This window comes from Neovison vison, chromosome 9 (genome assembly GCF_020171115.1).
Source record: "Neovison vison isolate M4711 chromosome 9, ASM_NN_V1, whole genome shotgun sequence".
Taxonomy (NCBI): Eukaryota; Metazoa; Chordata; class Mammalia; order Carnivora; family Mustelidae; genus Neogale; species Neogale vison.
The window spans coordinates 63,272,535-63,296,524 of NC_058099.1; positions in this window are offsets into that span (position 1 = coordinate 63,272,535).

Here is a 23,990-nt window from a genome sequence, read left to right on the forward strand (position 1 = left end):
GCTTGTCTCAGCATAGTCTCCACAGTCTGGAGGGTGAAACCCGCATACAGCGAAACCCTCTTTACCCCGACTTTCCTTCTGCTCCTGAGACAATCATGGTTGTGCTTATGGAAAGGGCAATAAGGAGAGGGACTCACCCGTTCATACGCTCCCAAGGAGAAGGTATGGGGAAGGCGCAATACCTGCTTCGGGAGTAGAGAGGAGACGGTGGCTTTGGTGTTGGCAAACAGAATTGATGCTGGAAAGTATGCGCTCTGAGGAACGCCCCTTGTGGAAGACTAGTGTCAACCACTCCCTCTGAAGTGACACAGAACCCTGGCTTCTAAAGGGTACAGGAGGGGACAACTAGGACAAGGGTGCTGCTCCACTCTGAGAAAGGAGTCTTGGCACAAGGCTCTTGTGTTCTGTGTACACCTGAAAGCCAGAGCAAAAGGACAGACCCTGGTTATGCCAGGTGTTGGTAGTCTACACAGAGTGCATTCCTGTGCGACGCACGCTGCTACAGGGTCGTGGCTGGGTCTGCTTTCATTTGAAAGGCACTGTGATCGCAGGACGCGAGTCTTGTGACCCGGAATGCAAGGCCCAAGAGGCAGCAACTCTCTTGCAAGTCTTCTTCCCTCATGCAGGAGAGCAAACTTCTAAAACTTTGCTGTGGATGCAGCAGCAAAGTGCTGTTCGCCCCAAGCAGAAAACCTCTGGAGAAGCTCAGCATTCACTGGGAAATCAATGTCAGTTCTGTGGCCAAGCCAGGCTTGTCTCAGCATAGTCTCCACAGTCTGGAGGGTGAAACCCGCATACAGCGAAACCCTCTTTACCCAGACTTTCCTTCTGCTCGAGAGATAAGCATGGTTGTGCTTATGGAAAGAGCAATAAGGAGAGGGACTCATCCGTTCACACGCTCCCAAGGAGAAGGTATGGGGAAGGCGCAATACACGCTTCGGGAGTAGAGAGGAGACGGTGGCTTTGGTGTTGGCAAACAGAAGTGATGCTGGAAAGTATGCGCTCTGAGGAACACCCCTTGTGGAAGACTAGTGTCAACGACTCCCTCTGAGGTGACACAGAAACCTGGTTTCTAAAGGGTACAGGAGGGGACAACTAGGACAAGGGAGCTGCTCCACTCTGAGTAAGGTGTCTTGGCACAAGGCTCTTGTGTTCTGTGTACACCTGAAAGCCAGAGCAAAAGGACAGACCCTCGTTATGCCAGGTGTTGGTAGTCTACACAGAGTGCATTCTTGTGCGACGCACGCTGCTACAGGGTCGTGGCTGTGTCTGCTGTCATTTGAAAGGCACTGTGAACCCAGGACGCGTCTCTTCTGCCCCGGAATGCAAGGCCCAAGAGGCAGCACTCTCTTGCAAGTCTTCTTCCCTCATGCAGGAGAGCAAACTTCTAAAGCTTTGCTGTGGATGCAGCAGCAAAGTGCTGTTCGCCCCAAGCAGAAAACCTCTGGAAAAGCTCAGCATTCACTGGGAAATCATGTCAGTTCTGTGGCCAAGCCAGGCTTGTCTCAGCATAGTCTCCACAGCCTGGAGGGTGAAACCCGCATACAGCGAAACCCTCTTTACCCAGACTTTCCTTCTGCTCGAGAGATAAGCATGGTTGTGCTTATGGAAAGAGCAATAAGGAGAGGGACTCACCCGTTCACACGCTCCCAAGGAGAAGGTATGGGGAAGGCGCAATACCCGCTTCGGGAGTAGAGAGGAGACGGTGGCTTTGGTGTTGGCAAACAGAAGTGATGCTGGAAAGTATGCGCTCTGAGGAACACCCCTTGTGGAAGACTAGTGTCAACGACTCGCTCTGAAGTGACACGGAACCCTGGCTTCTAAAGGGTACAGGAGGGGACAACTAGGACAAGGGTGCTGCTCCACTCTGAGAAAGGAGTCTTGGCACAAGGCTCTTGTGTTCTGTGTACACCTGAACGCCAGAGCAAAAGGACAGACCCTGGTTATGCCAGGTGTTGGTAGTCTACACAGAGAGCATTCCTGTGCGACGCACGCTGCTACAGGGTCGTGGCTGTGTCTGCTGTCATTTGAAAGGCACTGTGAACCAAGGACGCGAGTCTTGTGCCCCGGAATGCAAGGCCCAAGAGGCAGCAACTCTCTTGCAAGTCTTCTTCCCTCATGCAGGAGAGCAAACTTCTAAAGCTTTGCTGTGGTTGCAGCAGCAAAGTGCTGTTCGCCCCAAGGAGAAAACCTCTGGAAAAGCTCAGCATTCACTGGGAAATCAATGTCAGTTCTGTGGCCAAGCCAGGCTTGTCTCAGCATAGTCTCCACAGTCTGGAGGGTGAAACCCGCATACAGCGAAACCCTCTTTACCCAGACTTTCCTTCTGCTCGAGAGATAAGCATGGTTTTACTTATGGAAAGAGCAATAAGGAGAGGGACTCATCCGTTCACACGCTCCCAAGGAGAAGGTATGGGGAAGGCGCAATACCCGCTTCGGGAGTAGAGAGAAGACGTTGGCTTTGGTGTTGGCAAACACAAGTGATGCTGGAACGTATGCGCTCTGAGGAACACCCCTTGTGGAAGACTAGTGTCATCGACTCCCTCTGAGGTGACACAGAACCCTGGCTTCTTAGGGGTACAGGACGGGACAACTAGGACAAGGGTGCTGCTCCACTCTGAGAAAGGAGTCTAGGCACAAGGCTCTTGTGTTCTGTGTACACCTGAACGCCAGAGCAAAAGGACAGACCCTGGTTATGCCAGGTGTTAGTAGTCTACACAGAGTGCATTCCTGTGCGATGCACGCTGCTACAGGGTCGTGGCTGTGTCTGCTCTCATTTGAAAGGCACTGTGAACCCAGGACGTGAGTCTTGTACCCCGGAATGCAAAGCCCAAGAGGCAGCAACTCTCTTGCAAGTTTTCTTCCCTCATGCAGGAGAGCAAACTTCTAAAGCTTTGCTGTGGATGCAGCTGCAAAGTGCTTTTCGCCCCAAGCAGAAAACCTCTGGAAAAGCTCAGCATTCACTGCGAAAAAAATGGCAGTTCTGTGGCCAAGCCAGGCTTGTCTCAGCATAGTCTCCACAGTCTGGAGGATGAAACCCGCATACAGCGAAACCCTCTTTACCCCGACTTTCCTTCTGCTCCTGAGACAATCATGGTTGTGCTTATGGAAAGGGCAATAAGGAGAGGGACTCACCCGTTCATACGCTCCCAAGGAGAAGGTATGTGGAAGGCGCAATACCTGCTTCGGGAGTAGAGAGGAGACGGTGGCTTTGGTGTTGGCAAACAGAATTGATCCTGGAAAGTATGCGCTCTGAGGAACACCCCTTGTGGAAGACTAGTGTCAACGACTCCCTCTGAAGTGACACAGAACCCTGGCTTCTAAAGGGTACAGGAGGGGACAACTAGGACAAGGGTGCTGCTCCACTCTGAGAAAGGAGTCTTGGCACAAGGCTCTTGTGTTCTGTTAACACCTGAAAGCCAGAGCAAAAGGACAGACCCTGGTTATGCCAGGTGTTGGTAGTCTACACAGAGTGCATTCCTGTGCGACGCATGCTACTACAGGGTCGTGGCTGGGTCTGCTTTCATTTGAAAGGCACTGTGATCGCAGGACGCGAGTCTTGTGCCCCGGAATGCAAGGCCCAAGAGGCAGCAACTCTCTTGCAAGTCTTCTTCCCTCATGCAGGAGAGCAAACTTCTAAAGCTTTGCTGTGGATGCAGCAGCAAAGTGCTGTTCGCCCCAAGCAGAAAACCTCTGGAGAAGCTCAGCATTCACTGGGAAATCAATGTCAGTTCTGTGGCCAAGCCAGGCTTGTCTCAGCATAGTCTCCACAGTCTGGAGGGTGAAACCCGCATACAGCGAAACCCTCTTTACCCAGACTTTCCTTCTGCTCGAGAGATAAGCATGGTTGTGCTTATGGAAAGAGCAATAAGGAGAGGGACTCATCCGTTCACACGCTCCCAAGGAGAAGGTATGGGGAAGGCGCAATACACGCTTCGGGAGTAGAGAGGAGACGGTGGCTTTGGTGTTGGCAAACAGAAGTGATGCTGGAAAGTATGCGCTCTGAGGAACACCCCTTGTGGAAGACTAGTGTCAACGACTCCCTCTGAGGTGACACAGAAACCTGGTTTCTAAAGGGTACAGGAGGGGACAACTAGGACAAGGGAGCTGCTCCACTCTGAGTAAGGTGTCTTGGCACAAGGCTCTTGTGTTCTGTGTACACCTGAAAGCCAGAGCAAAAGGACAGACCCTCGTTATGCCAGGTGTTGGTAGTCTACACAGAGTGCATTCTTGTGCGACGCACGCTGCTACAGGGTCGTGGCTGTGTCTGCTGTCATTTGAAAGGCACTGTGAACCCAGGACGCGTCTCTTCTGCCCCGGAATGCAAGGCCCAAGAGGCAGCAACTCTCTTGCAAGTCTTCTTCCCTCATGCAGGAGAGCAAACTTCTAAAGCTTTGCTGTGGATGCAGCAGCAAAGTGCTGTTCGCCCCAAGCAGAAAACCTCTGGAAAAGCTCAGCATTCACTGGGAAATCATGTCAGTTCTGTGGCCAAGCCAGGCTTGTCTCAGCATAGTCTCCACACGCTGGAGGGTGAAACCCGCATACAGCGAAACCCTCTTTACCCAGACTTTCCTTCTGCTCGAGAGATAAGCATGGTTGTGCTTATGGAAAGAGCAATAAGGAGAGGGACTCACCCGTTCACACGCTCCCAAGGAGAAGGTATGGGGAAGGCGCAATACCCGCTTCGGGAGTAGAGAGGAGACGGTGGCTTTGGTGTTGGCAAACAGAAGTGATGCTGGAAAGTATGCGCTCTGAGGAACACCCCTTGTGGAAGACTAGTGTGAACGACTCCCTCTGAGGTGACACCGAACCTTGGCTTCTAAAGGGTACAGGAGGGGACAACAAGGACAAGGGTGCTGCTCCACTCTGAGTAAGGTGTCTTGGCACAAGGCTCTTGTGTTCTGTGTACACCTGAACGCCAGAGCAAAAGGACAGACCCTGGTTATGCCACGTGTTGGTAGTCTACACAGAGTGCATTCCTGTGCGACGCACGCTGCTACAGGGTCGTGGCTGTGTCTGCTGTCGTTTGAAAGGCACTGTGAACCCAGGACGCGAGTCTTGTGCCCCGGAATGCAAGGCCCAATAGGCAGCAACTCTCTTGCAAGTCTTCTTCCCTCATGCAGGAGAGCAAACTTCTAAAGCTTTGCTGTGGATGCAGTAGCAAAGTGCTGTTCGCCCCAAGCAGAAAACCTCTGGAAAAGCTCAGCATTTACTGGGAAATCAATGTCAGTTCTGTGGCCAAGCCAGGCTTGTCTCAGCATAGTCTCCACAGTATGGAGGGTGAAACCCGCATACAGCGAAACCCTCTTTACCCAGACATTCCTTTTGCTCGAGAGATAAGCATGGTTGTGCTTATGGAAAGAGCAAAAAGGAGAGGGACTCACCCGTTCACACGCTCCCAAGGAGAAGTTATGTGGAAGGCGCAATACCCGCTTCGGGAGTAGAGAGGAGACGGTGGCTTTGGTGTTGGCAAACAGAAGTGATGCTGGAAAGTATGCGCTCTGAGGAACACCCCTTCTGGAAGTCTAGTGTCAACGACTCCCTCTGAGGTGACACAGAACCCTGGCTTCTAAAGGGTACAGGAGGGGACAACTAGGACAAGGGTGCTGCTCCACTCTGAGAAAGGAGTCTTGGCACAAGGCTCTTGTGTTCTGTGTACACCTGAAAGCCAGAGCAAAAGAACAGTCCCTGGTTATGCCAGGTGTTGGTAGTCTACACAGAGTGCATTCCTGTGCGACGCATGCTGCTACAGGGTCGTGGCTGTGTCTGCTGTCATTTGAAAGGCACTGTGAACCCAGGACGCGAGTCTTGTGCCCCGGAATGCAAGGCCCAAGAGGCAGCAACTCTCTTGCAAGTCTTCTTCCCTCATGCAGGAGAGCAAACTTCTAAAGCTTTGCTGTGGATGCAGCAGCAAAGTGCCCTTCGCCCCAAGCAGAAAACCTCTGGAAAAGCTCAGCATTCACCGGGAAATCAATGTCAGTTCTGTGGCCAAGCCAGGCTTGTCTCAGCATAGTCTCCACAGTCTGGAGGGTGAAACCCGCATACAGCGAAACCCTCTTTACCCAGACTTTCCTTCTGCTCGAGAGATAAGCATGGTTGTGCTTATGGAAAGAGCAATAAGGAGAGGGACTCACCCGTTCACACGCTCCCAAGGATAAGGTATGGGGAAGGCGCAATACCCGCTTCGGGAGAAGAGAGGAGACGTTGGCTTTGGTGTTGGCAAACAGAAGTGATGCTGGAAAGTATGCGCTCTGAGGAACACCCCTTGGCGGAAAACTAGTGTCATCGACACCCTCTGAGGTGACACAGAACCCTGGCTTCTTAAGGGTACAGGAGGGGACAACTAGGACAAGGGTGCTGCTCCACTCTGAGAAAGGAGTCTTGGCACAAGGCTCTTGTGTTCTGTGTACACCTGAAAGCCAGAGCAAAAGGACAGACCCTCGTTATGCCAGGTGTTGGTAGTCTACACAGAGTGCATTCTTGTGCGACGCACGCTGCTACAGGGTCGTGGCTGTGTCTGCTGTCATTTGAAAGGCACTGTGAACCCAGGACGCGTCTCTTCTGCCCCGGAATGCAAGGCCCAAGAGGCAGCAACTCTCTTGCAAGTCTTCTTCCCTCATGCAGGAGAGCAAACTTCTAAAGCTTTGCTGTGGATGCAGCAGCAAAGTGCTGTTCGCCCCAAGCAGAAAACCTCTGGAAAAGCTCAGCATTCACTGGGAAATCATGTCAGTTCTGTGGCCAAGCCAGGCTTGTCTCAGCATAGTCTCCACACGCTGGAGGGTGAAACCCGCATACAGCGAAACCCTCTTTACCCAGACTTTCCTTCTGCTCGAGAGATAAGCATGGTTGTGCTTATGGAAAGAGCAATAAGGAGAGGGACTCACCCGTTCACACGCTCCCAAGGAGAAGGTATGGGGAAGGCGCAATACCCGCTTCGGGAGTAGAGAGGAGACGGTGGCTTTGGTGTTGGCAAACAGAAGTGATGCTGGAAAGTATGCGCTCTGAGGAACACCCCTTGTGGAAGACTAGTGTCAACGACTCCCTCTGAGGTGACACCGAACCTTGGTTTCTAAAGGGTACAGGAGGGGACAACAAGGACAAGGGTGCTGCTCCACTCTGAGTAAGGTGTCTTGGCACAAGGCTCTTGTGTTCTGTGTACACCTGAACGCCAGAGCAAAAGGAAAGACCCTGGTTATGCCACGTGTTGGTAGTCTACACAGAGTGCATTCCTGTGCGACGCACGCTGCTACAGGGTCGTGGCTGTGTCTGCTGTCATTTGAAAGGCACTGTGAACCCAGGACGCGAGTCTTGTGCCCCGGAATGCAAGGACCAAGAGGCAGCAACTCTCTTGCAAGTCTTCTTCCCTCATGCAGGAGAGCAAACTTCTAAAGCTTTGCTGTGGATGCAGCAGCAAAGTGCTGTTCGCCCCAAGCAGAAATCCTCTGGAAAAGCTCAGCATTCACTGGGAAATCAATGTCAGTTCTGTGGCCAAGCCAGGCTTGTCTCAGCATAGTCTCCACAGTATGGAGGGTGAAACCCGCATACAGCGAAACCCTCTTTACCCAGACTTTCCTTCTGCTCGAGAGATAAGCATGGTTTTACTTATGGAAAGAGCAATAAGGAGAGGGACTCATCCGTTCACACGCTCCCAAGGAGAAGGTATGGGGAAGGCGCAATACCCGCTTCGGGAGTAGAGAGAAGACGTTGGCTTTGGTGTTGGCAAACACAAGTCATGCTGGAACGTATGCGCTCTGAGGAACACCCCTTGTGGAAGACTAGTGTCATCGACTCCCTCTGAGGTGACACAGAACCCTGGCTTCTTAAGGGTACAGGACGGGACAACTAGGACAAGGGTGCTGCTCCACTCTGAGAAAGGAGTCAAGGCACAAGGCTCTTGTGTTCTGTGTACACCTGAACGCCAGAGCAAAAGGACAGACCCTGGTTATGCCAGGTGTTGGTAGTCTACACAGAGTGCATTCCTGTGCGACGCACGCTGCTACAGGGTCGTGGCTGTGTCTGCTGTCGTTTGAAAGGCACTGTGAACCCAGGACGCGAGTCTTGTGCCCCGGAATGCAAGGCCCAATAGGCAGCAACTCTCTTCCAAGTCTTCTTCCCTCATGCAGGAGAGCAAACTTCTAAAGCTTTGCTGTGGATGCAGTAGCAAAGTGCTGTTCGCCCCAAGCAGAAAACCTCTGGAAAAGCTCAGCATTTACTGGGAAATCAATGTCAGTTCTGTGGCCAAGCCAGGCTTGTCTCAGCATAGTCTCCACAGTATGGAGGGTGAAACCCGCATACAGCGAAACCCTCTTTACCCAGACATTCCTTTTGCTCGAGAGATAAGCATGGTTGTGCTTATGGAAAGAGCAAAAAGGAGAGGGACTCACCCGTTCACACGCTCCCAAGGAGAAGTTATGTGGAAGGCGCAATACCCGCTTCGGGAGTAGAGAGGAGACGGTGGCTTTGGTGTTGGCAAACAGAAGTGATGCTGGAAAGTATGCGCTCTGAGGAACACCCCTTCTGGAAGTCTAGTGTCAACGACTCCCTCTGAGGTGACACAGAACCCTGGCTTCTAAAGGGTACAGGAGGGGACAACTAGGACAAGGGTGCTGCTCCACTCTGAGAATGGAGTCTTGGCACAAGGCTCTTGTGTTCTGTGTACACCTGAAAGCCAGAGCAAAAGAACAGTCCCTGGTTATGCCAGGTGTTGGTAGTCTACACAGAGTGCATTCCTGTGCGACGCACGCTGCTACAGGGTCGTGGCTGTGTCTGCTGTCATTTGAAAGGCACTGTGAACCCAGGACGCGAGTCTTGTGCCCCGGAATGCAAGGCCCAAGAGGCAGCAACTCTCTTGCAAGTCTTCTTCCCTCATGCAGGAGAGCAAACTTCTAAAGCTTTGCTGTGGATGCAGCAGCAAAGTGCCCTTCGCCCCAAGCAGAAAACCTCTGGAAAAGCTCAGCATTCACCGGGAAATCAATGTCAGTTCTGTGGCCAAGCCAGGCTTGTCTCAGCATAGTCTCCACAGTCTGGAGGGTGAAACCCGCATACAGCGAAACCCTCTTTACCCAGACTTTCCTTCTGCTCGAGAGATAAGCATGGTTGTTCTTATGGAAAGAGCAATAAGGAGAGGGACTCACCCGTTCACACGCTCCCAAGGATAAGGTATGGGGACGGCGCAATACCCGCTTCGGGAGAAGAGAGGAGACGTTGGCTTTGGTGTTGGCAAATAGAAGTGATGCTGGAAAGTATGCGCTCTGAGGAACACCCCTTGGCGGAAAACTAGTGTCATCGACACCCTCTGAGGTGACACAGAACCCTGGCTTCTTAAGGGTACAGGAGGGGACAACTAGGACAAGGGTGCTGCTCCACTCTGAGAAAGGAGTCTTGGCACAAGGCTCTTGTGTTCTGTGTACACCTGAAAGCCAGAGCAAAAGGACAGACCCTCGTTATGCCAGGTGTTGGTAGTCTACACAGAGTGCATTCTTGTGCGACGCACGCTGCTACAGGGTCGTGGCTGTGTCTGCTGTCATTTGAAAGTCACTGTGAACCCAGGACGCGTCTCTTCTGCCCCGGAATGCAAGGCCCAAGAGGCAGCAACTCTCTTGCAAGTCTTCTTCCCTCATGCAGGAGAGCAAACTTCTAAAGCTTTGCTGTGGATGCAGCAGCAAAGTGCTGTTCGCCCCAAGCAGAAAACCTCTGGAAAAGCTCAGCATTCACTGGGAAATCATGTCAGTTCTGTGGCCAAGCCAGGCTTGTCTCAGCATAGTCTCCACACGCTGGAGGGTGAAACCCGCATACAGCGAAACCCTCTTTACCCAGACTTTCCTTCTGCTCGAGAGATAAGCATGGTTGTGCTTATGGAAAGAGCAATAAGGAGAGGGACTCACCCGTTCACACGCTCCCAAGGAGAAGGTATGGGGAAGGCGCAATACCAGCTTCGGGAGTAGAGAGGAGACGGTGGCTTTGGTGTTGGCAAACAGAAGTGATGCTGGAAAGTATGCGCTCTGAGGAACACCCCTTGTGGAAGACTAGTGTCAACGACTCCCTCTGAGGTGACACCGAACCTTGGTTTCTAAAGGGTACAGGAGGGGACAACAAGGACAAGGGTGCTGCTCCACTCTGAGTAAGGTGTCTTGGCACAAGGCTCTTGTGTTCTGTGTACACCTGAACGCCAGAGCAAAAGGAAAGACCCTGGTTATGCCACGTGTTGGTAGTCTACACAGAGTGCATTCCTGTGCGACGCACGCTGCTACAGGGTCGTGGCTGTGTCTGCTGTCATTTGAAAGGCACTGTGAACCCAGGACGCGAGTCTTGTGCCCCGGAATGCAAGGCCCAAGAGGCAGCAACTCTCTTGCAAGTCTTCTTCCCTCATGCAGGAGAGCAAACTTCTAAAGCTTTGCTGTGGATGCAGCAGCAAAGTGCTGTTCGCCCCAAGCAGAAAACCTCTGGAAAAGCTCAGCATTCACTGGGAAATCAATGTCAGTTCTGTGGCCAAGCCAGGCTTGTCTCAGCATAGTCTCCACAGTCTGGAGGGTGAAACCCGCATACAGCGAAACCCTCTTTACCCAGACTTTCCTTCTGCTCGAGAGATAAGCATGGTTTTACTTATGGAAAGAGCAATAAGGAGAGGGACTCATCCGTTCACACGCTCCCAAGGAGAAGGTATGGGGAAGGCGCAATACCCGCTTCGGGAGTAGAGAGAAGACGTTGGCTTTGGTGTTGGCAAACACAAGTCATGCTGGAACGTATGCGCTCTGAGGAACACCCCTTGTGGAAGACTAGTGTCATCGACTCCCTCTGAGGTGACACAGAACCCTGGCTTCTTAAGGGTACAGGACGGGACAACTAGGACAAGGGTGCTGCTCCACTCTGAGAAAGGAGTCAAGGCACAAGGCTCTTGTGTTCTGTGTACACCTGAACGCCAGAGCAAAAGGACAGACCCTGGTTATGCCAGGTGTTGGTAGTCTACACAGAGTGCATTCCTGTGCGACGCACGCTGCTACAGGGTCGTGGCTGTGTCTGCTCTCATTTGAAAGGCACTGTGAACCCAGGACGTGAGTCTTGTGCCCCGGAATGCAAAGCCCAAGAGGCAGCAACTCTCTTGCAAGTCTTCTTCCCTCATGCAGGAGAGCAAACTTCTAAAGCTTTGCTGTGGATGCAGCTGCAAAGTGCTTTTCGCCCCAAGCAGAAAACCTCTGGAAAAGCTCAGCATTCACTGGGAAATCAATGTCAGTTCTGTGGCCAAGCCAGGCTTGTCTCAGCATAGTCTCCACAGTCTGGAGGGTGAAACCCGCATACAGCGAAACCCTCTTTACCCCGACTTTCCTTCTGCTCCTGAGACAATCATGGTTGTGCTTATGGAAAGGGCAATAAGGAGAGGGACTCACCCGTTCATACGCTCCCAAGGAGAAGGTATGGGGAAGGCGCAATACCTGCTTCGGGAGTAGAGAGGAGACGGTGGCTTTGGTGTTGGCAAACAGAATTGATGCTGGAAAGTATGCGCTCTGAGGAACACCCCTTGTGGAAGACTAGTGTCAACGACTCCCTCTGAAGTGACACAGAACCCTGGCTTCTAAAGGGTACAGGAGGGGACAACTAGGACAAGGGTGCTGCTCCACTCTGAGAAAGGAGTCTTGGCACAAGGCTCTTGTGTTCTGTGTACACCTGAAAGCCAGAGCAAAAGGACAGACCCTGGTTATGCCAGGTGTTGGTAGTCTACACAGAGTGCATTCCTGTGCGACGCATGCTGCTACAGGGTCGTGGCTGGGTCTGCTTTCATTTGAAAGGCACTGTGATCGCAGGACGCGAGTCTTGTGCCCCGGAATGCAAGGCCCAAGAGGCAGCAACTCTCTTGCAAGTCTTCTTCCCTCATGCAGGAGAGTAAACTTCTAAAGCTTTGCTGTGGATGCAGCAGCAAAGTGCTGTTCGCCCCAAGCAGAAAACCTCTGGAAAAGCTCAGCATTCACTGGGAAATCAAAGTCAGTTCTGTGGCCAAGCCAGGCTTGTCTCAGCATAGTCTCCACAGTCTGGAGGGTGAAACCCGCATACAGCGAAACCCTCTTTACCCAGACTTTCCTTCTGCTCGAGAGATAAGCATGGTTGTGCTTATGGAAAGGGCTATAAGGAGAGGGACTCACCCGTTCACACGTTCCCAAGGAGAATGTATGAGGAAGGCGCAATACCCGCTTCGGGAGTAGAGAGGAGACGGTGGCTTTGGTGTTGGCAAACAGAAGTGATGCTGGAAAGTATGCGCTCTGAGGAACACCCCTTGTGGAAGACTAGTGTCAACGACTCCCTCTGAGGTGACACAGAACACTGGCTTCTAAAGGGTACAGGAGGGGACAACTAGGACAAGGGTGCTGCTCCACTATGAGAAAGGTGTCTTGGCACAAGGCTCTTGTGTTCTGTGTACACCTGAACGCCAGAGCAAAAGGACAGACCCTGGTTATGCCAGGTGTTGGTAGTCTACACAGAGTGCATTCCTGTGCGACGCACGCTGCAACAGGGTCGTGGCTGTGTCTGCTGTCATTAGAAAGGCACTGTGAACCCAGGACGCGAGTCTTGTGCCCCGGAATGGAAGGCCCAAGAGGCAGCAAATCTCTTGCAAGTCTTCTTCCCTCATGCAGGAGAGCAAACTTCTAAAGCTTTGCTGTGGATGCAGCAGCAAAGTGCTGTTCGCCCCAAGCAGAAAACCTCTGGAAAAGCTCAGCATTCACTGGGAAATCAATGTCAGTGCTGTGGCCAAGCCAGGCTTGTCTCAGCATAGTCTCCACAGTCTGGAGGGTGAAACCCGCATACAGCGAAACCCTCTTTACCCAGACTTTCCTTCTGCTCGAGAGATAAGCATGGTTGTGCTTATGGAAAGAGCAATAAGGAGAGGGACTCATCCGTTCACACGCTCCCAAGGAGAAGGTATGGGGAAGGCGCAATACCCGCTTCGGGAGTAGAGAGAAGACGTTGGCTTTGGTGTTGGCAAACACAAGTGATGCTGGAACGTATGCGCTCTGAGGAACACCCCTTGTGGAAGACTAGTGTCATCGACTCCCTCTGAGGTGACACAGAACCCTGGATTCTTAAGGGTACAGGAAGGGACAACTAGGACAAGGGTGCTGCTCCACTCTGAGAAAGGAGTCTAGGCACAAGGCTCTTGTGTTCTGTGTACACCTGAACGCCAGAGCAAAAGAACAGTCCCTGGTTATGCCAGGTGTTGGTAGTCTACACAGAGTGCATTCCTGTGCGACGCACGCTGCTACAGGGTCGTGGCTGTGTCTGCTGTCATTTGAAAGGCACTGTGAACCCAGGACGCGAGTCTTGTGCCCCGGAATGCAAGGCCCAAGAGGCAGCAACTCTCTTGCAAGTCTTCTTCCCTCATGCAGGAGAGCAAACTTCTAAAGCTTTGCTGTGGATGCAGCAGCAAAGTGCTGTTCGCCCCAAGCAGAAAACCTCTGGAAAAGCTCAGCATTCACCGGGAAATCAATGTCAGTTCTGTGGCCAAGCCAGGCTTGTCTCAGCATAGTCTCCACAGTCTGGAGGGTGAAACCCGCATACAGCGAAACCCTCTTTACCCAGACTTTCCTTCTGCTCGAGAGATAAGCATGGTTGTGCTTATGGAAAGAGCAATAAGGAGAGGGACTCACCCGTTCACACGCTCCCAAGGAGAAGGTATGGGGAAGGCACAATACCCGCTTCGGGAGAAGAGAGGAGACGTTGGCTTTGGTGTTGGCAAACAGAAGTGATGCTGGAAAGTATGCGCTCTGAGGAACACCCCTTAGGGGAAAACTAGTGTCATCGACACCCTCTGAGGTGACACAGAACCCTGGCTTCTTAAGGGTACAGGAGGGGACAACTAGGACAAGGGTGCTGCTCCACTCTGAGAAAGGAGTCTTGGCACAAGGCTCTTGTGTTCTGTGTACACCTGAACGCCAGAGCAAAAGGACAGACCCTGGTTATGCCAGGTGTTGGTAGTCTACACAGAGTGCATTCCTGTGCGACGCATGCTGCTACAGGGTCGTGGCTGGGTCTGCTTTCATTTGCAAGGCACTGTGATCGCAGGACGCGAGTCTTGTGCCCCGGAATGCAAGGCCCAAGAGGCAGCAACTCTCTTGCAAGTCTTCTTCCCTCATGCAGGAGAGCAAACTTCTAAAGCTTTGCTGTGGATGCAGCAGCAAAGTGCTGTTCGCCCCAAGCAGAAAACCTCTGGAGAAGCTCAGCATTCACTGGGAAATCAATGTCAGTTCTGTGGCCAAGCCAGGCTTGTCTCAGCATAGTCTCCACAGTCTGGAGGGTGAAACCCGCATACAGCGAAACCCTCTTTACCCAGACTTTCCTTCTGCTCGAGAGATAAGCATGTTTGTGCTTATGGAAAGAGAAATAAGGAGAGGGACTCATCCGTTCACACGCTCCCAAGGAGAAGGTATTGGGAAGGCGCAATACACGCTTCGGGAGTAGAGAGGAGACGGTGGCTTTGGTGTTGGCAAACAGAAGTGATGCTGGAAAGTATGCGCTCTGAGGAACACCCCTTGTGGAAGACTAGTGTCAACGACTCCCTCTGAGGTGACACAGAAACCTGGTTTCTAAAGGGTACAGGAGGGGACAACTAGGACAAGGGAGCTGCTCCACTCTGAGTAAGGTGTCTTGGCACAAGGCTCTTGTGTTCTGTGTACACCTGAAAGCCAGAGCAAAAGGACAGTCCCTCGTTATGCCAGGTGTTGGTAGTCTACACAGAGTGCATTCTTGTGCGACGCACGCTACTACAGGGTCGTGGCTGTGTCTGCTGTCATTTGAAAGGCACTGTGAACCCAGGACGCGTCTCTTCTGCCCCGGAATGCAAGGCCCAAGAGGCAGCAACTCTCTTGCAAGTCTTCTTCCCTCATGCAGGAGAGCAAACTTCTAAAGCTTTGCTGTGGATGCAGCAGCAAAGCGCTGTTCGCCCCAAGCAGAAAACCTCTGGAAAAGCTCAGCATTCACTGGGAAATCATGTCAGTTCTGTGGCCAAGCCAGGCTTGTCTCAGCATAGTCTCCACACGCTGGAGGGTGAAACCCGCATACAGCGAAACCCTCTTTACCCAGACTTTCCTTCTGCTCGAGAGATAAGCATGGTTGTGCTTATGGAAAGAGCAATAAGGAGAGGGACTCACCCGTTCACACGCTCCCAAGGAGAAGGTATGGGGAAGGCGCAATACCCGCTTCGGGAGTAGAGAGGAGACGGTGGCTTTGGTGTTGGCAAACAGAAGTGATGCTGGAAAGTATGCGCTCTGAGGAACACCCCTTGTGGAAGACTAGTGTGAACGACTCCCTCTGAGGTGACACCGAACCTTGGCTTCTAAAGGGTACAGGAGGGGACAACAAGGACAAGGGTGCTGCTCCACTCTGAGTAAGGTGTCTTGGCACAAGGCTCTTGTGTTCTGTGTACACCTGAACGCCAGAGCAAAAGGACAGACCCTGGTTATGCCACGTGTTGGTAGTCTACACAGAGTGCATTCCTGTGCGACGCACGCTGCTACAGGGTCGTGGCTGTGTCTGCTGTCATTTGAAAGGCACTGTGAACCCAGGACGCGAGTCTTGTGCCCCGGAATGCAAGGCCCAATAGGCAGCAACTCTCTTGCAAGTCTTCTTCCCTCATGCAGGAGAGCAAACTTCTAAAGCTTTGCTGTGGATGCAGTAGCAAAGTGCTGTTCTCCCCAAGCAAAAAACCTCTGGAAAAGCTCAGCATTCACTGGGAAATCAATGTCAGTTCTGTGGCCAAGCCAGGCTTGTCTCAGCATAGTCTCCACAGTCTGGAGGGTGAAACCCGCATACAGCGAAACCCTCTTTACCCAGACATTCCTTTTGCTCGAGAGATAAGCATGGTTGTGCTTATGGAAAGAGCAAAAAGGAGAGGGACTCACCCGTTCACACGCTCCCAAGGAGAAGGTATGTGGAAGGCGCAATACCCGCTTCGGGAGTAGAGAGGAGACGGTGGCTTTGGTGTTGGCAAACAGAAGTGATGCTGGAATGTATGCGGTCTAGGAACACCCCTTGTGGAAGTCTAGTGTCAACGACTCCCTCTGAGGTGACCCAGAACCCTGGCTTCTAAAGGGTACAGGAGGGGACAACTAGGACAAGGGTGCTGCTCCACTCTGAGAAAGGAGTCCTCGCTCAAGGTTCTTGTGTTCTGTGTACACCTGAACGCCAGAGCAAAAGAACAGTCCCTGGTTATGCCAGGTGTTGGTAGTCTACACAGAGTGCATTCCTGTGCGACGCATGCTGCTACAGGGTCGTGGCTGTGTCTGCTGTCATTTGAAAGGCACTGTGAACCCAGGACGCGAGTCTTGTGCCCCGGAATGCAAGGCCCAAGAGGCAGCAACTCTCTTGCAAGTCTTCTTCCCTCATTCAGGAGAGCAAACTTCTAAAGCTTTGCTGTGGATGCAGCAGCAAATTGCTCTTCGCCCCAAGCAGAAAACCTCTGGAAAAGCTCAGCATTCACCGGGAAATCAATGTCAGTTCTGTGGCCAAGCCAGGCTTGTCTCAGCATAGTCTCCACAGTCTGGAGGGTGAAACCCGCATACAGCGAAACCCTCTTTACCCAGACTTTCCTTCTGCTCGAGAGATAAGCATGGTTGTGCTTATGGAAAGAGCGATAAGGAGAGGGACTCACCCGTTCACACGCTCCCAAGGAGAAGATATTGGGAAGGCGCAATACCCGCTTCGGGAGAAGAGAGGAGACGTTGGCTTTGGTGTTGGCAAACAGAAGTGATGCTGGAAAGTATGCGCTCTGAGGAACACCCCTTGGGGGAAAACTAGTGTCATCGACTCCCTCTGAGGTGACACAGAACCCTGGCTTCTTAAGGGTACATGACGGGACAACTAGGACAAGGGTGCTGCTCCACTCTGAGAAAGGAGTCTTGGCACAAGGCTCTTGTGTTCTGTGTACACCTGAACGCCAGAGCAAAAGGACAAACCCTGGTTATGCCAGGTGTTGGTAGTCTACACAGAGTGCATTCCTGTGCGACGCACGCTGGTACAGGGTCGTGGCTGTGTCTGCTGTCATTTGAAAGGCACTGTGAACCCAGGACGCGAGTCTTGTGCCCCGGAATGCAGGGCCCAGTAGGCAGCAACTCTCTTGCAAGTCTTCTTCCCTCATGCAGGAGAGTAAACTTCTAAAGCTTTGCTGTGGATGCAGCAGCAAAGTGCTGTTCGCCCCAAGCAGAAAACCTCTGGAAAAGCTCAGCATTCACTGGGAAATCAAAGTCAGTTCTGTGGCCAAGCCAGGCTTGTCTCAGCATAGTCTCCACAGTCTGGAGGGTGAAACCCGCATACAGCGAAACCCTCTTTACCCAGACTTTCCTTCTGCTCGAGAGATAAGCATGGTTGTGCTTATGGAAAGGGCTATAAGGAGAGGGACTCACCCGTTCACACGTTCCCAAGGAGAATGTATGAGGAAGGCGCAATACCCGCTTCGGGAGTAGAGAGGAGACGGTGGCTTTGGTGTTGGCAAACAGAAGTGATGCTGGAAAGTATGCGCTCTGAGGAACACCCCTTGTGGAAGACTAGTGTCAACGACTCCCTCTGAGGTGACACAGAACACTGGCTTCTAAAGGGTACAGGAGGGGACAACTAGGACAAGGGTGCTGCTCCACTATGAGAAAGGTGTCTTGGCACAAGGCTCTTGTGTTCTGTGTACACCTGAACGCCAGAGCAAAAGGACAGACCCTGGTTATGCCAGGTGTTGGTAGTCTACACAGAGTGCATTCCTGTGCGACGCACGCTGCAACAGGGTCGTGGCTGTGTCTGCTGTCATTAGAAAGGCACTGTGAACCCAGGACGCGAGTCTTGTGCCCCGGAATGGAAGGCCCAAGAGGCAGCAAATCTCTTGCAAGTCTTCTTCCCTCATGCAGGAGAGCAAACTTCTAAAGCTTTGCTGTGGATGCAGCAGCAAAGTGCTGTTCGCCCCAAGCAGAAAACCTCTGGAAAAGCTCAGCATTCACTGGGAAATCATGTCAGTTCTGTGGCCAAGCCAGGCTTGTCTCAGCATAGTCTCCACAGCCTGGACGGTGAAACCCGCATACAGCGAAACCCTCTTTAACCAGACTTTCCTTCTGCTCGAGAGATAAGCATGGTTGTGCTTATGGAAAGAGCAATAAGGAGAGGGACTCACCCGTTCACACGCTCCCAAGGAGAAGGTATGGGGAAGGCGCAATACCCGCTTCGGGAGTAGAGAGGAGACGGTGGCTTTGGTGTTGGCAAACAGAAGTGATGCTGGAAAGTATGCGCTCTGAGGAACACCCCTTGTGGAAGACTAGTGTGAACGACTCCCTCTGAGGTGACACCGAACCTTGGCTTCTAAAGGGTACAGGAGGGGACAACAAGGACAAGGGTGCTGCTCCACTCTGAGAAAGGAGTCTTGGCACAAGGCTCTTGTGTTCTGTGTACACCTGAACGCCAGAGCAAAAGGACAGACCCTGGTTATGCCACGTGTTGGTAGTCTACACAGAGTGCATTCCTGTGCGACGCACGCTGCTACAGGGTCGTGGCTGTGTCTGCTGTCATTTGAAAGGCACTGTGAACCCAGGACGCGAGTCTTGTGCCCCGGAATGCAAGGTCCAATAGGCAGCAACTCTCTTCCAAGTCTTCTTCCCTCATGCAGGAGAGCAAACTTCTAAAGCTTTGCTGTGGATGCAGTAGCAAAGTGCTGTTCGCCCTAACAGAAAACCTCTGGAAAAGCTCAGCATTCACTGGGAAATCAATGTCAGTTCTGTGGCCAAGCCAGGCTTGTCTCAGCATAGTCTCCACAGTATGGAGGGTGAAACCCGCATACAGCGAAACCCTCTTTACCCAGACATTCCTTTTGCTCGAGAGATAAGCATGGTTGTGCTTATGGAAAGAGCAAAAAGGAGAGGGACTCACCCGTTCACACGCTCCCAAGGAGAAGTTATGTGGAAGGCGCAATACCCGCTTCGGGAGTAGAGAGGAGACGGTGGCTTTGGTGTTGGCAAACAGAAGTGATGCTGGAAAGTATGCGCTCTGAGGAACACCCCTTCTGGAAGTCTAGTGTCAACGACTCCCTCTGAGGTGACACAGAACCCTGGCTTCTAAAGGGTACAGGAGGGGACAACTAGGACAAGGGTGCTGCTCCACTCTGAGAAAGGAGTCTTGGCACAAGGCTCTTGTGTTCTGTGTACACCTGAAAGCCAGAGCAAAAGAACAGTCCCTGGTTATGCCAGCTGTTGGTAGTCTACACAGTGCATTCCTGTGCGACGCATGCTGCTACAGGGTCGTGGCTGTGTCTGCTGTCATTTGAAAGGCACTGTGAACCCAGGACGCGAGTCTTGTGCCCCGGAATGCAAGGCCCAAGAGGCAGCAACTCTCTTGCAAGTCTTCTTCCCTCATGCAGGAGAGCAAACTTCTAAAGCTTTGCTGTGGATGCAGCAGCAAAGTGCTGTTCGCCCCAAGCAGAAAACCTCTGGAAAAGCTCAGCATTCACCGGGAAATCAATGTCAGTTCTGTGGCCAAGCCAGGCTTGTCTCAGCATAGTCTCCACAGTCTGGAGGGTGAAACCCGCATACAGCGAAACCCTCTTTACCCAGACTTTCCTTCTGCTCGAGAGATAAGCATGGTTGTGCTTATGGAAAGAGCAATAAGGAGAGGGACTCACCCGTTCACACGCTCCCAAGGATAAGGTATGGGGAAGGCGCAATACCCGCTTCGGGAGAAGAGAGGAGACGTTGGCTTTGGTGTTGGCAAACAGAAGTGATGCTGGAAAGTATGCGCTCTGAGGAACACCCCTTGGCGGAAAACTAGTGTCATCGACACCCTCTGAGGTGACACAGAACCCTGGCTTCTTAAGGGTACAGGAGGGGACAACTAGGACAAGGGTGCTGCTCCACTCTGAGAAAGGAGTCTTGGCACAAGGCTCTTGTGTTCTGTGTACACCTGAAAGCCAGAGCAAAAGGACAGACCCTCGTTATGCCAGGTGTTGGTAGTCTACACAGAGTGCATTCTTGTGCGACGCACGCTGCTACAGGGTCGTGGCTGTGTCTGCTGTCATTTGAAAGGCACTGTGAACCCAGGACGCGTCTCTTCTGCCCCGGAATGCAAGGCCCAAGAGGCAGCAACTCTCTTGCAAGTCTTCTTCCCTCATGCAGGAGAGCAAACTTCTAAAGCTTTGCTGTGGATGCAGCAGCAAAGTGCTGTTCGCCCCAAGCAGAAAACCTCTGGAAAAGCTCAGCATTCACTGGGAAATCATGTTAGTTCTGTGGCCAAGCCAGGCTTGTCTCAGCATAGTCTCCACACGCTGGAGGGTGAAACCCGCATACAGCGAAACCCTCTTTACCCAGACTTTCCTTCTGCTCGAGAGATAAGCATGGTTGTGCTTATGGAAAGAGCAATAAGGAGAGGGACTCACCCGTTCACACGCTCCCAAGGAGAAGGTATGGGGAAGGCGCAATACCCGCTTCGGGAGTAGAGAGGAGACGGTGGCTTTGGTGTTGGCAAACAGAAGTGATGCTGGAAAGTATGCGCTCTGAGGAACACCCCTTGTGGAAGACTAGTGTCAACGACTCCCTCTGAGGTGACACCGAACCTTGGTTTCTAAAGGGTACAGGAGGGGACAACAAGGACAAGGGTGCTGCTCCACTCTGAGTAAGGTGTCTTGGCACAAGGCTCTTGTGTTCTGTGTACACCTGAACGCCAGAGCAAAAGGAAAGACCCTGGTTATGCCACGTGTTGGTAGTCTACACAGAGTGCATTCCTGTGCGACGCACGCTGCTACAGGGTCGTGGCTGTGTCTGCTGTCATTTGAAAGGCACTGTGAACCCAGGACGCGAGTCTTGTGCCCCGGAATGCAAGGCCCAAGAGGCAGCAACTCTCTTGCAAGTCTTCTTCCCTCATGCAGGAGAGCAAACTTCTAAAGCTTTGCTGTGGATGCAGCAGCAAAGTGCTGTTCGCCCCAAGCAGAAAACCTCTGGAAAAGCTCAGCATTCACTGGGAAATCAATGTCAGTTCTGTGGCCAAGCCAGGCTTGTCTCAGCATAGTCTCCACAGTCTGGAGGGTGAAACCCGCATACAGCGAAACCCTCTTTACCCAGACTTTCCTTCTGCTCGAGAGATAAGCATGGTTTTACTTATGGAAAGAGCAATAAGGAGAGGGACTCATCCGTTCACACGCTCCCAAGGAGAAGGTATGGGGAAGGCGCAATACCCGCTTCGGGAGTAGAGAGAAGACGTTGGCTTTGGTGTTGGCAAACACAAGTCATGCTGGAACGTATGCGCTCTGAGGAACACCCCTTGTGGAAGACTAGTGTCATCGACTCCCTCTGAGGTGACACAGAACCCTGGCTTCTTAAGGGTACAGGACGGGACAACTAGGACAAGGGTGTTGCTCCACTCTGAGAAAGGAGTCAAGGCACAAGGCTCTTGTGTTCTGTGTACACCTGAACGCCAGAGCAAAAGGACAGACCCTGCTTATGCCAGGTGTTGGTAGTCTACACAGAGTGCATTCCTGTGCGACGCACGCTGCTACAGGGTCGTGGCTGTGTCTGCTCTCATTTGAAAGGCACTGTGAACCCAGGACGTGAGTCTTGTGCCCCGGAATGCAAAGCCCAAGAGGCAGCAACTCTCTTGCAAGTCTTCTTCCCTCATGCAGGAGAGCAATCTTCTAAAGCTTTGCTGTGGATATAGCTGCAAAGTGCTTTTCGCCCCAAGCAGAAAACCTCTGGAAAAGCTCAGCATTCACTGGGAAATCAATGTCAGTTCTGTGGCCAAGCCAGGCTTGTCTCAGCATAGTCTCCACAGTCTGGAGGGTGAAACCCGCATACAGCGAAACCCTCTTTACCCCGACTTTCCTTCTGCTCCTGAGACAATCATGGTTGTGCTTATGGAAAGGGCAATAAGGAGAGGGACTCACCCGTTCATACGCTCCCAAGGAGAAGGTATGGGGAAGGCGCAATACCTGCTTCGGGAGTAGAGAGGAGACGGTGGCTTTGGTGTTGGCAAACAGAATTGATGCTGGAAAGTATGCGCTCTGAGGAACACCCCTTGTGGAAGACTAGTGTCAACGACTCCCTCTGAAGTGACACAGAACCCTGGCTTCTAAAGGGTACAGGAGGGGACAACTAGGACAAGGGTGCTGCTCCACTCTGAGAAAGGAGTCTTGGCACAAGGCTCTTGTGTTCTGTGTACACCTGAAAGCCAGAGCAAAAGGACAGACCCTGGTTATGCCAGGTGTTGGTAGTCTACACAGAGTGCATTCCTGTGCGACGCATGCTGCTACAGGGTCGTGGCTGGGTCTGCTTTCATTTGAAAGGCACTGTGAACCCAGGACGCGAGTCTTGTGCCCCGGAATGCAAGGCCCAAGAGGCAGCAACTCTCTTGCAAGTCTTCTTCCCTCATGCAGGAGAGCAAACTTCTAAAGCTTTGCTGTGGATGCAGCAGCAAAGTGCTGTTCGCCCCAAGCAGAAAACCTCTGGAGAAGCTCAGCATTCACTGGGAAATCAATGTCAGTTCTGTGGCCAAGCCAGGCTTGTCTCAGCATAGTCTCCACAGTCTGGAGGGTGAAACCCGCATACAGCGAAACGCTCTTTACCCAGACTTTCCTTCTGCTCGAGAGAAAGCATGGTTGTGCTTATGGAAAGAGCAATAAGGAGAGGGACTCATCCGTTCACACGCTCCCAAGGAGAAGGTATGGGGAAGGCGCAATACACGCATCGGGAGTAGAGAGGAGACGGTGGCTTTGGTGTTGGCAAACAGAAGTGATGCTGGAAAGTATGCGCTCTGAGGAACACCCCTTGTGGAAGACTAGTGTCAACGACTCCCTCTGAGGTGACACAGAAACCTGGTTTCTAAAGGGTACAGGAGGGGACAACTAGGACAAGGGAGCTGCTCCACTCTGAGTAAGGTGTCTTGGCACAAGGCTCTTGTGTTCTGTGTACACCTGAAAGCCAGAGCAAAAGGACAGACCCTCGTTATGCCAGGTGTTGGTAGTCTACACAGAGTGCATTCTTGTGCGACGCACGCTGCTACAGGGTCGTGGCTGTGTCTGCTGTCATTTGAAAGGCACTGTGAACCCAGGACGCGTCTCTTCTGCCCCGGAATGCAAGGCCCAAGAGGCAGCAACTCTCTTGCAAGTCTTCTTCCCTCATGCAGGAGAGCAAACTTCTAAAGCTTTGCTGTGGATGCAGCAGCAAAGTGCTGTTCGCCCCAAGCAGAAAACCTCTGGAAAAGCTCAGCATTCACTGGGAAATCAATGTCAGTTCTGTGGCCAAGCCAGGCTTGTCTCAGCATAGTCTCCACAGTCTGGAGGGTGAAACCCGCATACAGCGAAACCCTCTTTACCCAGACTTTCCTTCTGCTCGAGAGATAAGCATGTTTGTGCTTATGGAAAGAGAAATAAGGAGAGGGACTCATCCGTTCACACGCTCCCAAGGAGAAGGTATTGGGAAGGCGCAATACACGCTTCGGGAGTAGAGAGGAGACGGTGGCTTTGGTGTTGGCAAACAGAAGTGATGCTGGAAAGTATGCGCTCTGAGGAACACCCCTTGTGGAAGACTAGTGTCAACGACTCCCTCTGAGGTGACACAGAAACCTGGTTTCTAAAGGGTACAGGAGGGGACAACTAGGACAAGGGAGCTGCTCCACTCTGAGTAAGGTGTCTTGGCACAAGGCTCTTGTGTTCTGTGTACACCTGAAAGCCAGAGCAAAAGGACAGACCCTCGTTATGCCAGGTGTTGGTAGTCTACACAGAGTGCATTCTTGTGCGACGCACGCTACTACAGGGTCGTGGCTGTGTCTGCTGTCATTTGAAAGGCACTGTGAACCCAGGACGCGTCTCTTCTGCCCCGGAATGCAAGGCCCAAGAGGCAGCAACTCTCTTGCAAGTCTTCTTCCCTCATGCAGGAGAGCAAACTTCTAAAGCTTTGCTGTGGATGCAGCAGCAAAGCGCTGTTCGCCCCAAGCAGAAAACCTCTGGAAAAGCTCAGCATTCACTGGGAAATCATGTCAGTTCTGTGGCCAAGCCA